An 18,304-nucleotide genomic window follows, 5' to 3' on the forward strand; every position below is an offset into this window, starting at 1 on the left:
GAGGATTAGCACATGCAGCCAGCATCTGAGTGAGAACTATGTCAGGAATTTGAAATAAATCATTAATCTCCGATAACTCTGCAAAATGCTGAACTCAAGCGACATCCTCATTTATCTCATTTTAAAGCCCCATCACTCCCAGAACCCCCACCAGGTTTATGCCGGCACAATAACCCCCCAGAGGTGATTTCCCTTAAAGTAACACAGAAGATGCTGGCCACAGGTTTGCAGCGTGTGATGTCCAAACCGTTAGCAGCAGCAGTGAGCTGCGGGCAGGCAACAAGCTCGGGGTTACCAACATGTCCAGGCAACCACCTCAATTTCCTAAAACGAACTGACCAGGCTGCGGGGAGCCCCTCGGGCGGGACCTTGCCCTTGTGCTGGGGTACCCCAAAACCTCACACCCGCGTCCCGGATGGGTGCCAATGATCAGCTGAAGTCAGCGGGGCTACAAAAACATACAGCAGAAGGAAATGTGCCCTTCTCTACTTCTCATGTCCCCTTTGCACCCCGTTTATATTCATCAGCCATTGCTTGGAGAGTGATTTGCTCATTTCTCCATTTGGTCTCTCTCTCTGGAAGGCTGCGCTCCTGTCCTCCACTGAGGGAAAGCCGCGGTGCACAATACACAAACAAAAAGGGGTAGGGCAAGATCTTGACAGTGCGTACTACGAGCTGGGGAACTCGTCTTTTCAGCACAGGTGATCTTTAAGCAACGAGTAGGCATTTTGGGGGAAGTGCAGAACGCACAGTCTCTGCTCACGCCAACACAAAACATGGTATTGCAGCTTCAGGAACAGCCTGGGTGACGATTCTCCTTCACCTCCATCCCTGCAAATACCACTAACAGGAAAACATTACTCAGTACTTCCTTCAGACTCGCTCAGCCTAAGTGGAGCAAAACACACCTACTGACACAGTGACAGGGATTTTAAATCCTTCAGCATCCATCCTCTCAAGCCCTTTATTCTGCATCTGTTTGAAAGCATGAAAATTCACTCCCCCGCCTTTTTTTTTTTTAACTGCTCTTTTTTTTTTCATTTTGCTGCCTACACATTCCACCAAATGTGTCCCTGTATTAAACACTCCTTTTCCTCTTGATGGGAGCTTTAGGAAACCACGACTGTGGCTATGGAGCATGCAGGTTCCTTTGCCACTACTCTTGTATTTCCATGTTTCATAAAAATTTTTCTACTTAATTTCACTGTGGATCAATAAAAAGACTCAAAAGATTTCAAAATTATTCAAAATTTTAAAAACATTTTAAAAAAAAAAGTTAAATGAAGCTCAGGTGACATAGGCATGAATTACGAGTATCTGGGGCCGACAGCAGAGAAGAAGAGCCACTCTTCTGCACATTGGCTACACATCATGGCCAATGTTCCTGCAGACCCCGTGAGCCAGGGAGCTCAGCGTCCCCAAAATTACAACGATTACAAGCCCTTAAGAGAGTTTTGTGAAATTGAGAAGTGAGCAGAGGTACAAAGAGGTTTAAATAGCATCCTATGAATCATGTGAGAAAGGTAGAGCCAAGCTGCGAAACATCCTCTCTCTTCTTGGCTCCCAGCCTAGGGGCTCAATCTTACACCCATTACAGTCCTGTGCAGATTATCTAGCTGCAGAGCATATAAATCTCCTTTTATTTCAAAGCAGTAGGTAATCAATACCCTAAATTAGACAAAAACATGACTCTCTTTAGAAAATTGCTTTCTTGATAGAAGACAGGGAATAAATATTCCTAATAGGTACCTACTTGCTTTCAAATAATAATGGCACCCATTCAGTAATGTGAGATGCCTCAATTAGAGCCCCATTGTGCTATGAGATGCACAAACAGGTCAAACTGGTTCAAGCTATTCTTGTGATAATTTCCAAAAATAAAGAATGGAACATGGGAAATCATCAAAATGCTGAACGTGAAACCTCCTGGAGCCCTGTCAGACATCTTGGGTTGAGAAATCCCCAGGAAAAAGGAAGCCAACTGCTGGGACAGGCACTCCTGAATAATAATAAATAAAAAAAGTTTTAAAGTACCGAAAAATGATTTTGTATTAATTCTTGTTCCATAGGTTGCAAGGATAAAAGGCAGCAAAGGGATGTGATTGGTGAAGTCACTCCCTCTTTCGATAATGAACACACACGCACATACACACACATTGCCCTCTCCCTATATATAGTGTAGAAAATCACTCAGCTTTGATTTTCATAAGTAATCAAATGAGTCGCATTTAGCCATAAATTAACATGATTAATACTGAAGAGCAATCCACTACTTTAAATTTGCCCACTGGCAGTTGCATACACAGTTATTTTCAGTGTTTTTTAAGTATTTTTTTTCAAAAATGAAACCGTATCTCATCTGTCAGCATTAGAGATAGGAGAGGGAGGTGGTTTGTGCCAGCAACCTCCAACACTGTGAGATGGTGTTTCCCAGTAAAAGCAGGTTTGAAATATGAAGATGGAATGAATTTCCAAACCTCCTTTGCTTTTGTTTCTAATTAACAGAAGCAGACCTCCTGTACTTTCCCTGAAGATACCCTTGCACCCCCACTGCGTACAGTAAGAGGTGTGCAGTCCTCAACATTTACAGCTGTATGTACAGCCTTCAACATGACTCCAAAGATCCTGGATGTTTAAAACACAGCAGCAGCCCAGGGTTCCGCTATTATACTATTACAAGGACTGATAGAAATCTCTCCTCTGGAAAACAGCTATGCAAAAAATGGGTTTCTACTGAAGGAGTACTTCCTACCAAATCTCTCTTTGCTACTGCAAAACCTCAGTGCTCTAAACCCCATACAGTGCAGGTGTTAAATGATGCTCATGTGTTGCTCGTGCTGTTGCCCCAGGGCCATGTCCTGCACCCTTCACAGCCCCACATTAGGTGCCTGTCCAGGATGCACCGTGTCCTCTTCCCACAGGGAGACATTGGTTAGACCAGGCTAAAGCAAAGAGTGGAAGCCTGAAGCATGTATCAGCTATAAAACTCATGAAGTATCCTGGCAGCGTTTCAGAAGCAAGATATTGAGGTGTTGGGGAAAATACTTCATCAAAACCTCACAAACTTTATATGGGAAAAATCCCTCCATTTCCAGGTCCAATTACCACCATAAGAAGCTGATGGGATAACTGCACCAGTGCCAGGTACAAGGCAGACAGGAGGACCTGCTCTCTGCCTGGGGGAGTTTGTGATCTAAGTATTTCATCACTGTCTGCCAAAGTAATATGCAAAGGTACGGTACGAAAGATGCAAGCAAATGCTTCCAATTTGTATACTTGAAATATTATTACAAAGTGCTGACTCTTCTTATCCAGTGGTTCTCAGCTACGTAATTCTATGTGGAAAACACGGTTAAGAAATGTCTTCAAGGCTGGGAAAAGATTTTACTTACACACCAACTGCAGATTTCAGATCTAAAGTACGTTTGATGAAAAAAATGAAAAATCTCCAGGCAAGGTGACCAGCACTGGTGGAGCAAATGAACCAGAGGACAGCATGGAAGAGAAGCATGCCCTTAGGTGTAAACCGGGGACATGGGGGCTTGAACATGCACTGGTGAAACAGAAGGAGCCATGTGAAGAGGATGGCAATGTGGTTATAGAGAAGGAGAAGAAAGAACCACCACTGGGGAAGAACAGAGGTAGGTTTTAGGGGAGTGGGACAGTTCTGGACAGAAGATGGGAGCCTGAGCATGGATTTTACTGCAGATGGCTTGATACAAGAAAGGAGGAGGAGTTAAAGGTGGCATGAGGCTCTTGGCAAAAGGGTCAGGCTGGTGGAGAGCCTGAGATTCAGAGGCTGGTGAAGCACACCACCACGTTTCTGAAACAGGTACCTCACTGAAAATCTGCCTCCTGTTTTCCACACTGAGCTCAAGCATCCTTGGTCTCTCTTCAGCCACCATCAGAGCTTCAGTTTACAACACTGACGTCTGGGCGGTTGTGTTTGGATTGTAAGGTGATAGGAGATCATCGCTGCACGCTCCCTATCATTGTAGTCTTTGTAAAGCCAGCAAAAACACCAGAGCTTTTCCTTTCGCCTGGGGAACACCTGATGTTAACTTTCTGTCTTGCAATGGCTCTGCAGTCAAAAGGTCCCTGAGGTTACGGGGATCAGACCTACAAATCCTCCTCCTCCTGTCCTCCTGGCAGTGACCTGTCAGGAGAAGCAGCGTCCTGACAGCCCCCCGCCCAAAGACTGATCCATCCCCAGTGCCCGTGACAAACGTGAACCATGAGGCCGGAGAGCAGAGAGCGGCTCTGCCAGGGCTTTCTGACAGAGATGCCTGCGGTGTGGTGGGTGGGAGGTTCAGGGAGACCGTCCCGCATTCCTGCATGGAGATGTGCTGGGAGAACATCGGCAGCCCCACCTGCCACCCCCGTCAAAGGGAGAAGCACATGGAAGCTCTGCTGGGCCACAGTTTCCTAAGTTAAGGATTTAAGAGAGCATCAGGCTTATCCTGGCAACGGGAAGGCCTAACTTACTCATCAGATCTGGAGAGACTAAAGCAAAACAAAAGCCAGTATTTTACAGAGAGATCTCCCAATTCCCTTATCGCTCTTCACGTGTGCAGTTAAATACTTCAAAGGAGGAGAATAAACACAGGTGTCTTTGGAGAGGAACAAAATGTCAACATCACCATGAAAGGCCTTCACCATGAGCAGTACGTCCGGCCCTTTCCCTCTCCTGGCCCCACTCCCTGGGGAACCAAAGGCCGAGCAGCTCCGTGCTGCCCAGGGGAGGTGCGAGCCACCAGGCTATCGCAGCTTTCTCCTCCTTGGCTGAATTCAGGTCATGTCTCCACAACCATTAATCCTGGCTCTTTGGTCTCAGTACACATTTGATCTGGATCAGCCCAGGGCGCATAATCACATTTAAGATGAATTAGCTGGAGCACATGATATGGAGTTTATGCTGGCCTTCCGCCAGCTGCGGGAGGACGGATGACACTTGATCCTGCATGAAGCCTGCCAGTACAAAGTTAACCCAGTGCTGTTTTTGGAACAAATGTGAACCAGCAGAGCCACATCACTCCTCTGGAAACAGTCCTGTGCGCAGATTGGTTGCAGTGCTATTGATGCAGTTACTCTTAGGCAGAGGCGGATGGGCTAAGTCTTAATTACAAAGCCAGGGCAATCAGACTTGCCCTCAGTCAAATCACGTTTCAGAGCTTAGTGCAGAACTAGCACAAAAGTTAGGAGGACCTAAGTCCGCCCAGATTGGACATAAACAAACACATGGTGTCTTCTTAGCTTTGTCTCCTACCTCTCTAGGTCTGCTCAGGGCACATCCCATGGTTCTCCATCACTGTGGAAAGCTAGCCACACTCTAACTCCTGCCTGTGCATTCTGGGAAGAGTTGTCTTAACCTTTTGGGAGCACAAAAGAAACCATGAAGACACTAGGAGGCTGACTCTTGATACACTTGATCCAACCTGTGACTTTACTGCTGCATTCCTGCGCCACCAAACTAAATTCACAGTGTTGAGGGGAGGAGGGAGGATGCGAGACCTCCTGTCCAGTGCTTCCTGTTTTATTGCACCAAAACAGCCACCGTCAGCTGCTAGCTCTGCTCAAAAATATGCTCACAAAACATTGCTGTGCATGCCAGTCATAACCATTTTAAAATATCATAAATTGTATGACTTTAATTGAACTCACCGTAGTATTTAGCTCAATCATAGAAAACCAGCAAGTGTCCAAAGTGGAATGCACATCAAGATGTGCACTGTTTCCTGCTAATGTCTGCATGACAGATCTACACACACCATTCCAACATGAGCTTGTAACCAAATGTTTTAACATCCAAATTAAGATAGAAGTTTTCTGAAGTAACCATTGCACAAGCTATCTTTTACTGGATGCAATTACATTGTACTCCAACTTCTTGGACTGGGTCCCTAACAGACAATTAGGAGAAAAAAACACACATAAAGTTCTAGAAAATAAAAGCTGTAGGTGCCTCTCATGGGGATGCTCATAGAAGTGAGGTAGTTTGAGTAAGGCCCAAAGCGGCAATTTTGCCATTGTCCCTGTGGTAAGGAATGAACAAGAGGAAGAGAAAGGAAGAGAGGCAACCTGGCTCATCAGCTTGCCTCCCACTTTGCCTTGTCCTTTGCCTTAGTTTCCTTTTCTCTAGTAGCACAAATCATTTTTATCCTCCATCCTGAACCACATCATCCTTTTCTTTCTTAGGTGTGATAAAATTTCAGTATTCCTTCCAGTTGTAAAAGAAAGCTTTCAAGGACTTAGCTGAAACATCTTCTGGTCTAGCTGATTCATGAGATAATCTGCTCTTAATAAATACAGTCCTAAGCCTGTAGCACTTAAGTTTTAGATCAGCATAACATTCATTCCTTGCTGTGACTCAGCGGAGGCTGCAAGAGATGGTAGAAGGGAAAAAAGAAAAGTATCTTTATAGTAGGTTATTTTTATGAGAAAATAGTGTGCTGTATAAAAACAGCATTATTGAATTGAGGTGTTCAAAGCAATTCCTGCAGAGTAAGATTATAGTGAGCAGAGTGCAGGCGAGAAGGTCAGAGCTGCAAAGTAAATGCAATTTATTCCACTGGTGCAGAAACACAGGAAAGTATTGCAAGGTAATTATAAACACGTGTGATACAAGTATCTCACATGCACAGATGTACATCCCACCACACAAACCTCAAGCTGTACACAGAGGCACTAATGACAACAAACACAGTGAGAAGTACAAACTTCTACCCACCTCACAAACTCATATGTAACAGATAACTTTCACCACAGATGATGGGAACGATTACAAGGCTAAAAAGATTAAACTAATTGTACGTTTAAGTAGAGCATTTACCTAAAATATGAAAGCATGCAGAAAGAAGTATGCATTTGGATGTGAAGGCAAGTCCATTTGAATCCGTAGTAATACCCATGACATAAAAGAGATCCTCTGGAAAAATAAGTCAGGTAGTGCTTTAAGCATACGTAGGTAAAACAACAATACAGTGCAGTGGAAGTAAACAAAGTAGACAGGCAGTGGGGATTAAAGCCAATGCAAAGGGGAAGATAAGCCATCTGTAAACTGCCCAGGGAAAGTGATGCAGGAGATCACACAGAAATTTCAGCTGTTTGGACACATGGAAACCAGGTGAACCATTTCTGCAGAAAAAAAAAATCTCACTTTCATGAAAGTTCGTTCATTTCATTCGTTTCACTGTCCAGTTGCTACCTGCTGTGAGCTGGTTTCTGACTCACTCTGTCCACTGCAGGAGCAGGCAAGGCAATGCACAACCAGGGAGTCTCATTAAAAATAGAGTTTCACTGCAGTGCAATGAACACAGAGAGGCTATGGATGGGGATGGGGAAGGAGATGGAGATGGCGTGAGCAAGACAGAGCGAACAAGAGCAGTATGAAGTTAATTCACCAACCCTACCTAGTGCAGTCTTCTATTTAGTGCGAAGACTACACTGCTCTGTATTGAAAACAAAACCATTCACCAGCAACTACTTTGTCCAGTGGCTTTAACAGGATGAAGCCAGCCTGAAAAAAACCACATTTATCTCTATTGACTCCTCAATAGTTATCCAAGATCAAAGCAAATGAAGATGGCGGGGACTCAGAAAGGAGATTTTATTTGATTATTCTGCAGCTCATTATGCTTATTTTCTGTGTGGCGTGTTCTAGGATAGCGAGTTCATGGTTTGTCCTCTCATCATGCTTAGCCTTCAGTGGAAGTATAGTTAGATGTGCAAGTCTCTCCAGCATAGATAGCATACCCATTAGCAAAAGACAGCACAGACTTGGTTCACTCTACTGGCATTTTATTGTGATAAAATACCTGTGAGCCGAACAAGTCTGAGAGTTACATTAACAAAAATTTCTACTCACCTGTATTTTTCCCTGCTGTAAAAAGAAAGACAAAGCAAAAAGACTACAGATGCATCGGTCAACATTTCAGGAAAAATTAAAAAAAAAAGAAAAAAAAGACCTAAGAAACCCAGCACATGGTAGGTTTCTTGAAAGAGCGTAACGATCCCTTTCTCTGCAGAGCATCTGTGGTATAGTGTGTCAGTCAGAAACTGGAATTTCCTGCAATTAATCAATTTAATAAAAATAATTTGACAGCTTTCCTTCAAATGCTGTCCATGGTTTAGTTGCATTTCTGTTCTGGGTCTTTTGATCAATCAAGGAAGAAAACTGACTGGCTAGACTTGCTCTGCTGAAAATGAAAGATGAATTGGGAAGCTCATTTATTTTTGTTGGAGAAAGAAACAAAGGCAGACAAGCTGACCAACCAGCCAAATCAGGCCACTGGCCAAACCAATTATTTGTGTCTTGCCAGTCATTTCACTCTGCAGTTGTTCCCCTAACAAAACTAAGCAGCCCGTTCTCTCAGATATTTGCCTAATAGTGACAAGGCAATCCAAACTCTTCTGGATTGTTTTCAAACAAACTTTGAATATAATTTTTCATTCTTTTCATTTTTTAAAAAAATGAGTTGGATGTTTTTAGGCATCCCCATTTACTAACACCTATTAAGCAACCAGAACGAAAGTAACTCGCAATAGAAACTGTCTTCTTAGACGATGAAAACATCAAATTGGGAATTTCTGCGGTTAGTCTGGCCGGTGCCAGCCTGTGGCTGGAGAGGAAAGTGATTTCCTCTTATAAATTATGTTTCAGATGTTCCATTATCTAAACCAGAACTACACAATAAGCCCAGGTAGGGGGAGATTGAAGAACAGGACAAGATCCTGCTGGACAAAACTAAAGGGTTTTGCACTTGATTTATGGTCTCACAGCCTGAGAACATACCTCACTAGTGCTGCTGCTATAGTAACGAAACCAGACTGGTATGCAGGTTTGTGTTAATAATATTTGTTGAAAGAGTTTTCTCAGTTGCATATTCATGTTTCTGCTTCTGCTTTTTTTTTTTTTTATTTGGCATATCTGTAAAGGAGATCAGTACTTGAAAACAAAAAATGCAAAATCTGAGAGAAAAAGGTCTGCAAGGGCTTAATAAAAGAAACTCAAAAGTTCTGCAATTACTTCCCAGAAATGAGGGAACAAAACGTTAATGGGGTTTGGGAACCTCCTAGAAATGTCAGCCTCCCCTTGGGCTTTGAGGAGTCTGACCTGGAGGCAGAGTCCTCCAAAACTTTTAGGCAGAGCACCAGCTTTCTAAGTGAAGCAGCAGTGAAGCAGCAGTAAACGAGAATGAAGGGGAGGAAGGAGAGACCTGGTTTATTTACAGTCAGGTTCATTCTATGTACAGCAACGGTCACCCAAAGCCTACACATGTGCTTTTCCTTAAACGCTATGAGTAGCCCCAGCTCATGCAGCGAAATCAACAGCAAAACTCCCACTACTTATATACTAAAGTTAACCGTGTCCTTTTGTTCTTGTGTAGACAAAGATTAAATCATATTTATCATACTCACTCTCAGATTGAAAAGCAAGAATCTGCAGTTCGCCCTTGATTCAGCTAAGTGCCTAAGAACTACTTGATATTAGCATGTGCTCTGCTTATCCATGATCTTAAAGAATACCCCTTAATTATAACAATATTAAGCGTATGAAGGTTAATTAAAAAGCAAACGAGGACAATCCATAAAGGTAACAACAGTTACTCTGATCTGTAAAGGCATGCTATCTTTGCTCTGGGTATTTTTAAAAATGGGGAACACAGTTTAGATAATTGTTATCATGACCTCCTTGAGAGTATGTCTTTTAGCACAGAAACAAGGGAGTATGCTTTTATTTCTAATGGAGCTAAAATTGGACCATTTAAACTTAGTATTAAAAAAAGCCATGAATTTGTGAATCAGTGGACTGAAGATTAACATTTGTCTTTACTTACATTGTTTTATTATGCATGTTATCAATGAGATCATTTTTGTAGGTCTCTTTCAACTGAACTATTCTATTCTATCCTGTTCCATATCTGCCACTTTGTTCTTTCATTTCTATTCTTTGTTTCTGTAGAATCACAAGGAAGAACAAGGCCCCTCCACACCTACTCACACTGGTTATCTCTCTTGGCCCTGATGTCTCACCCACAGAAATGAACTGAGAAATTTGAATCTTTTACTTACTAAGAAAGGGGAATGGAGACCCATGGGGATACAGCTGATCTTTGGTTCAGTTCTTCCATACAGCCCATTAGTCTGAAACTCAACCAGAGGGAAAAAATACCTTTCATGGAGTATAGATCGTTAGCACATAAGAGGAGAGGAGTAAGAAATGACATGACTTTCTGGAGTAGGATCTGGCAAATGGAAGAGGGAAGACTCATTACATACAGGACAATTTACCTTCTTCAAGAAGAAGTACAGCCTCTGCACTGGAGATCATTTCTCCAAGGCCAAAAAAAGGGTACCAAAGATCTACAACACTGTTCCTACTATCATCACTACTGCAGTTCAAAGAAATGAGCCATGTACCAACACATCTCTTTGAAGAAAACCCAAGGCACTGCCCCTTAGTGCAGGAGGTCTGAGTCATTTCTTTAAGCTTTTCCCCCTTTAATGAATGAGGGCAGATACCGCATTGCTCCATTTTGAGTACATTACTTGTGGCTTTTGGTTTTCTGGCAAAGCACCAATGTATCCTCTCAGTTATAAAAACTTGTCATGCCTCTGAGATACCAACTAATTTGAGAAGGTGAACATGGTCCAAGTACCCATTAGTGGTCAACGCCCATTGATGGGACTGAGCGAGAACAGTGATAAAAGAGAGGATAAGGAAGATATATTAAAGTACCGTGAGCCTGGCAGAATTTTTTTAAAGCTAAAAGTGGCACTCTGACTTCTTTTTCCCACCCCCTGAAACAGGTCAAGAGCCAAACCAGGAAATTATAGAGTTGTAGGATTAACATCTGGCACAGGAAACCTTTAAGGGATGTGACATGGGAACACCTGGAAAGACAGTTTGATTAAGGACAGCCAGCATACATTTAGACACAGGAGGTCACGCTTAACTAACCTGCTGGATATCTTTGAAGATAATACTGCCGTGGCAGATAAGAAAAACATGACAGATGCTGTACAGCACACTGAGATTAGATTTTTCAAACAAAGTTTTGACAAGGCCCAGCCTCTGAGCTGACTAATGGAGACAAACAAAAAGTTATGGATTACAAAGTAAAAGGACAGAACAGTGGCTGCAGAGCAAGAGATAGTCAGCTGTTGGGCAGGCGCTTTATATAGGGAAAAGGATTACTGAGTGGAGGGGTCAGATTTACAATGCTTCTTCCATCCCACTTCCCTCAAATACTGTTTCCATGTTGGCATCTTTCAGACAAAAATGTCCTTATGACCTTTACTGCCTTTGATGAGGGGTCTTATGTCACAGCAGCTATGAGCAATGGCTTTAGTGTCCCTTCTGGTTCACAGCACTGAGCTTGTACTTGTACACTGAGGTCAATAGTGAAGTACCGAAAAGAATATCTTCACACACTTTCCTAAAGTGTTCTAGCTCTCACTTTAGGAAATGAATCTGGGCTAAGCACTGTCAATGTAGGAGAATTTGGTTCACTCAGCAAATGTAGTTCAATACAAAAAGCGCAAAATAAATTAGTCCCTGAGAAAGGACTCAGGCAAAGTTGTATATGCTAAGTACAATAATGACAAGACAAATAGTAGAGGCAAAGAATTTTAAGCAATGTAGTGGAAAAAAAAAGATAATTAAAGCCACCAATATGTGGCAGAATGTCAGAAAAAAATGAAGAAAAAAAAAGAGAGAAATGGGATACAAGCTTGTGTTAGTAGAGATACAGCAATAACAACTAGAAATCAATGGTTTGTTCTGGAGATGGAGGCTTAACAGATGCTCTGTATTAGTTGCCATATCACAGCAAGAATATCATTGCCTCAGAGGGTGCAAGAGCAGAGCAACAAAAAGTGAAACCAGATCTTGGCTCTTACCAAGCCCAAAGTTATTAGGTGGGTGAACTGAGAGCATGTTATGCTTATTCTCACTGGAAAAGACAATACTTTGAGGTGACCTAACAGAGGATTTTCAGGATCATGGAAGGGAGTGATCAAGGTAACTTCTACCCCAGGCAGGGTGGAGGAGCAGGGGGGAAGGAAGGGAAGGAATGTTGAACCAGACTGCAAACATTTCAAATAAAACAACTGGGAGTAAACAGGGAAGTTGTCAGGCAGAACTGCTTCAGCTGAAGGGTAATAAACATGTGGAACAAGTTACTAGGAGAGGCAGCTGAAACAAAGATTGCACATGAGCTCAAAAGACACCTGGATTTGTTTCAAGAGAAGAGAGGGATTCAGTTTTTTTTTTTTTTTTGTGGAAAGCAGAATGTTGGGATTGAGACACACTTTAAAACAGCAGGTATGCCAAGCCATTTTGGGGTGCCTAAAAGTATGCATACTGCCATACACTGTACAGCAAAATTCCCTGTGCTGCTGCCACACCCTCACCCTGGAGCCACAGTTAAAAGAAATACCTCCCCATAGGATCGTTCCCTCCTGCAGCTTGTTTGGGCCAAACCATTTAAATTGAGAACAGTTCTCCCAGACACCTCCCCGCTGCAGGCTACAACAAAGACAGAAATGAGCAGTAGGGACGTCACCGAGTCCCACCAGCAGTGACCTCCTCAAGCACAGGAGAAACCTGCCGCTGCTGCTGCATGACCCTCCCTGAAACCCTGACTGAGGTGCTGGAGAAATGAGGTGACCAGAGACTTCTGTGGGCTCATTTTCCAGGGGAGACTTCCCAGGGCCTCGGTCTTTTAAGCCCTGAAATCTGCCTTGAAAGAGGCAGGTTTCCTGATATGTACCAAAGGTGTCCTGCTTGCTCTCTGAATGCCATCCAAGAGAGGGAGTGAGACAGAAAAAGCAAGCCATTGCTCGCGACTGGCCTGGCAAGAAGAGGTGGGCACTGGACGGGCAGCAGTGCACTGGCAGCCTCATCTGGAGCACACTTTTCGCTCCTCTCCATGAGGAGGACATTGCAAACAGCTCCCACCAGACATCCTGCCAGAAGCAGCTGCCTCGGCTTCAAGTGAAGGAGTAGGCCCTCTGCATGTGTTAAACTGAAGAGAGAGGATCAGGACATGGGTGGCAAAAAATGCAGAGGACACAGGCGCTGCCGGTCCTCTGGCTGCTGCTGCCTGCCCCAAACACCCTCCCGTGTGTCCTCTGCCTCCCAGCCATGCCCGCACGTGGAAAGCCTCCTCCTCTGCAGGCCAAGAGGTCCGCAGCTGGGCACTGTAGGCCTCGTACAGCTGTGCTGGCATCCTGTCATAGAACCATAGAATAATTTAGGTTAGACAAGACCTTCAAGATCACCAAGTCCAACCATTAACTAGACCTTACAGAGTCCCATAACTAAACCAGGCCCTCTAGTGCCACATCCACATGTCTGTTAACCACCTCTGGGGACAAGGGCTCCACTACTTCCCTGCGCAGCCCCTTCCAATGCTTGACCACCCTGTGAGGAAATTATTCGTCACACCCAGGCTAAACGTCCCCTGGCACAACCTGAGGTCGTTTCGTTATGCCCTCTCACTTCTCGCCTGAGAAAAGAGACTGACACCCTCCTCACTGCAACCTCCCTTCTCGTGGTTGTACAGAGTGATGGGGTCTCCCCTCAGCCTCCTCTTATCCAGACTAAACAACCCCAGTTCCCTCAGCTGCTCTTCATATCTCATTTTCTAGTCCCTTCACCAGCTTCAGTGCTCTTCTCTGCACACACTCAAGCAGCTCAATATCCTTCTTGTAGTCAGAAGCCCAAAACTGAACACAATATTCGAGGTGCGACCTCCCCAGCACTGCATACAGGGGGACCTCCAAGTACGGACCCACACCGGGCTGCCACAGTTGCATCCAAAGTCCCCTTGCAGCGGGGTGTGAAGGCCCCCAGGGGCAACTGCGGGTATTCAGGTTAGTAGAGCATGGGGTGGGCAGAGGACAGGAGCTACCAGCCATCAGGTCACCTGGCCTTATTGCAATTTTGGTTAGAAATACAAAGGAAAGAGTTGCTGGGCATGTATACTCTAGCAAAACACATGCTCATGATGTCCTGAGGCCAGGTTCTGATCAACTCCATGCTAGACATCAGCCCAGAGTAATTTCCCTGCAATACTGACAGCTAGTTGATGTCATTTGGACTAGAATCATGACAAGATAAGGTTAATTAAAAGTGGGTGAATAAGGATCTCAACCCTCTCCGTTTAAATTCCACCTCTATTTTAAAATAGCCACTCCAGAATTAGCTTCCATTTTGTTAGAGAAAAAAAATTGTGTTCCCTGGTTTAGAAATTTACACTCACCAGTTTAGCTTTGAGCAATTATTGTGGATGAGATATAGCATGCAGAAATTAGGTGACTGTTGTGGAAAATGTTAGCATGCTTCTAATAGAGAATCCACCACCATGGAAATATTTTTTTCATGACTTTATTTTTATATCTGTTACTAGTTATAGAAACATGCAATATTGCGACTGAAACAGGTTTTCTCATCTGATATTTTTTCTATTACCTGACACCCTGATTTCTCATTTAAGTTGCAATCATTGGTTCTTAGTATTTATTTCATTTTAGTATGGTATAACAAGAAACAAACAGTGGTGCTGTTTAGGAGAGTATAAACAGCAACATGGACATTGCAACAGGAGAAAGAATAAAGCAGATGAAGAAACTGTTCTGTCAAACCTGAGTATCCCATCCTACCTACAATGACAGCAACACATCCAGCACTTAGAAGAAGGTACAAGGTAGAAAATAGTGGTTTATTTTAAAATGCATTACTATTCTTTCAAACACAGCTTAGCCAATGACACTGCCTTCAAACACCCCTCAGACAGGTGTTTATTTTCTGTGCCCCAGTTCTCTGCCAAAAACAGAACAGAGATAGATGAACTTTTTTAAAGAGACTGCAGTTTGTGTGCTTCATAGAGAGACACCAGGACCAGATATCCCCTCTTCGGGAAGATGTAAACCTTCTAAAGCAACTGGTAAGTGCATAAACACAAAGTAGAATTAATGTTACTAATTGTTTTTTGCAGTAAAAGAGCATAGGGTGCATCTGCCAAACAGTCATACTGAAGACTCTCCTCAGCCCCACACTGCCACAGCCACCTCTCCAAAAGGCTGGTCAGTGTTCTCCTTCTGCACGTCAACCAGAGCTGCATTTCCCAACTGGCTGTCCACATGCTGTCTGCAGCTTTCCCTCCAGGAGACCTGCCATATAATTCCTATCAACTGCCCTTTGAAAAGTCTACCAAGATTTTGTTGCTTGCAAACCTTGGGCAAAGGATTCCCTCTCCCTGCTAATCATGCCCAGGTCCCCAGAAAATACCTTTAGCTAGATCTAGCCATCATGCCATCACCAACAGGGGTAGCGAACAGAGACCTCTGGGGAAAGCTAATAATATTAGGCAGGGTGTGAAAACAGTTAACACTATTCTGGGCAATGTCAGACCATGTTCCCTGCAGGTGTAAATGGAGTTTTGACCATCTATGGGGAAAAGGAACATTTGACTTTTGGAGTGTGCTGCCAACCCTGCCAGCCTCCTCCATGCACGCTCCAGCTCTCGCTACGGAAACCTCCACAAAGACCATCTTCATTTAGAGCTGTAGGCAAGTCCCTTCCAAATCCACCCATTCTTTCTCAGGAAAGTTCACATCTGGGTGACATTACTGGGATGATCAGATTAAAGACTTTGTTTCCTACAGAAGACAACTGACACTATTCAGGTCAAGAGACAATTGCTAACAAAACAGAACGATGTGCTGTGTCATACACTCTTCTGCTTAACTGTGTCGCTCGGTTTGTTGGAGTAAGCATTTTCCAGCAAAAATGTGTGTTTTGCATTCTCTCTCCTAGTTTGCAACAAATTTTCTTCATGTTCAAGATTTATTTAGGATATGTCATTTGACTGCAAGGACTGGGAGATTAATTACAGTTTTCCTGTTTCAATTTTCCACTGATAAATTATCTTGATAATCACGATGACTACTTGCTCAACTAGCTGTGGTTTGTGAAACATTCTTTCTGCCATTCCAGAATTAATTTTGGAAGAGAAATTGGAAACCTATTTCCAGATTAGGCCACTGAACAGAATGAAGGATATATAACCGACGGACTGACAGAAACACTGTAAAGCAAGATGCGAAAGATTAAGCCTAAAACCATACAGATGGGTCACCATCAATTATACATCTGACTACTCTTAACAAGCTCACCTGAAAGCCAGAAACAGAGCAGTAAATATTGCTATGAGACAGGTGCTCAGGGTGGGATCTAAAATAATCAGTAAATGTCCTCATAGCAATTTTAATCAGTAACAACTGCTTGTTTCTAAATACGTAGAAGTATAAATGCATATACATATATACAGTTCCAAACTATGAATCTATTTTGAAGAAGTGGGGAACAAAGTTTATTGTTTCCTATTGGCATGGCAACCAGAGAGAAACACATTATCTGTTCCACATGGCAAGGGCGCATGGAGCCGAGTGGCTGGGATAGAAATAGGAACAGGCAAGGAGCTACCTGAAAGGCAGCATCAGGCTGGGATGCTAGGAGGCTGGCCTTTCCCACCAATCTTCATTTTGTCCAGTCCCAGCCCAGTGAAGCAGGTTGCAGCAGGATTTTTTCTTCCCTCCAAGGCAGCCTCTACAGCTTTATTGTAAAGGAAATAAAGGTTGGGTGAGTTAATATCACCCTGGCATACACCAGAGCTCTGAGAAGGTGGGAAGAGTTATAGTCAAAATGAATTGTCTGCACCAAATCTTTTGCTTCCCTACAGTAAGCGTCTATAAAAAGGTCTGGCTTCCTTTGAAGGAAAATAAAAACGAAGCACAGAGAAGCATCTATTCTTGCTTAAATGAATCTGCAGGCTGAAGGCCAAAGACAGCAGTGAGAGCAAAAGATTTATAAAAGTAAACAAATAAATAGTCAAAACAAACAAACAAACATAGCCCAAGATAGCTCAGCTGAATTTGCTACAATACAGCATTCAAGGTCTTGTTCTTTCCCACTTCCTTCACTGCCTCTTTGTGGCTTGAGTGCGACACGGGCCTGCTGGACCGCCCAGGGAGTACAAAGGGATGCACTTTCCCCACTCCTCTGCTCAGAGCTGGAAGAAAAGGTGTGGGAAATGGAAAGCTGGAGCCATGGAGCCACAGTTTTCCTTGCGAGGAAGTGAGGGCAGGAGCAGGCAAAGTAAAGCCGTTCCCTCTTGCCCCATCCAGCCCCCTGGGCACAAGGCAGGGAGCACAGGCTGCCCTTCGTGGCACAACATCCTCTCTCCCCACCTCACCCTTCACGTGGGGAGCAGGAATGAGTGGGGCTGGGGATGCTGCCTGCTGCCAGGGCCCAGCTGGGGCTGTGCCTCCCAGACCAGGAACCAGGCACCTTTACCCCAGGGAACAAGGCAGAAGTCTTGTGCAGCAGCTAAGGCACAAGTGGTATAAGTGATGGGCGTCAGTAAAGGAACTGCGAGGGAAACGATCTGTTGCAGAAATCGGCACCTATGTCACTCATAAAAGAGTGCATGAAAAATATCTCTGCCTTATTTTTTAATGTGAATAACGAAAAGGTGTGTTTAATTTTACTACAACAGTAAAGCGAGCATGAACACCCACGCAATGAGAGCATAACTGCAGCTATTCTCTCCCCATATTCACAGTTAGCATTTCGAAGAACATCAGCACGTCCCCTTCTCCTGCATGTCCCAAGACATAGTTTTAAGAAACCTTTTAAAATGAACATTTCTGTATTCATACACAAAATGCACATTCCAATGCTGCTGTACAAATGCTGTCATGCCAAGAAACAACCACATGGTTCTCCTATTCAGGCCTTTTTAAATAGAAAACAGAGTTTTATCCTAATATGTCTGCTTTTGGCTGACATTTTTCAATGTTCATAGAATTCCACCAAAGATATTGTGGCACCCAGAAAGTGAAACAATTCAGTTCTGAGCTAAAAATTGAATTTTTCCATTTGGAAAGACTGACAGACAGATATTGTTTTGATGTTTTGATCCAAAATAAAGTTTCAGCTTTTCTGCAACAAGACATTGGGCTCAACTCTTGTTTTAAATCAGTCTCATCCCTACTTCCCACCACTATGGCCCATGATTGTTGGTCCAAATTCCAATCCCTCAGTCTCTTTCTGTGACCCAAGCTCCTTGCCTAGGCTGCATAACTCTGGCCATACGGCAGCATAATGCCATTCCCCACAGTCTGTGAAACACTGAGGGAGATGCAGCCTGGCTGGAAAGCCTGGTCTGAAAGAAAACAGGTTGAAAGATATGGCAAAGGAGATAAACCATTACCAGAAAAGTCAGCATGATTTAAT

General features: G+C 43.6%; 1 protein-coding gene and 1 long non-coding RNA gene across 4 annotated transcripts in view; both read right to left on the reverse strand.

Annotated features, from left to right (window-relative positions):
• Positions 1-18,304, reverse strand: part of NHS (NHS actin remodeling regulator) — a 251,881-nt gene that overhangs the window by 158,191 nt on the left and 75,386 nt on the right. The window lies entirely within an intron of this gene.
• Positions 1-18,304, reverse strand: part of LOC136786747 (uncharacterized) — a 132,510-nt gene that overhangs the window by 39,442 nt on the left and 74,764 nt on the right. The window contains exon 2 of the long non-coding RNA XR_010826238.1: positions 1-18,304. This exon is cut by the window's left edge and continues 39,442 nt beyond it; it is cut by the window's right edge and continues 29,728 nt beyond it. This is a non-coding gene — a long non-coding RNA (uncharacterized lncRNA).

This window comes from Anser cygnoides, chromosome 1 (assembly GCF_040182565.1).
Source record: "Anser cygnoides isolate HZ-2024a breed goose chromosome 1, Taihu_goose_T2T_genome, whole genome shotgun sequence".
Taxonomy (NCBI): domain Eukaryota; kingdom Metazoa; phylum Chordata; class Aves; order Anseriformes; family Anatidae; genus Anser; species Anser cygnoides.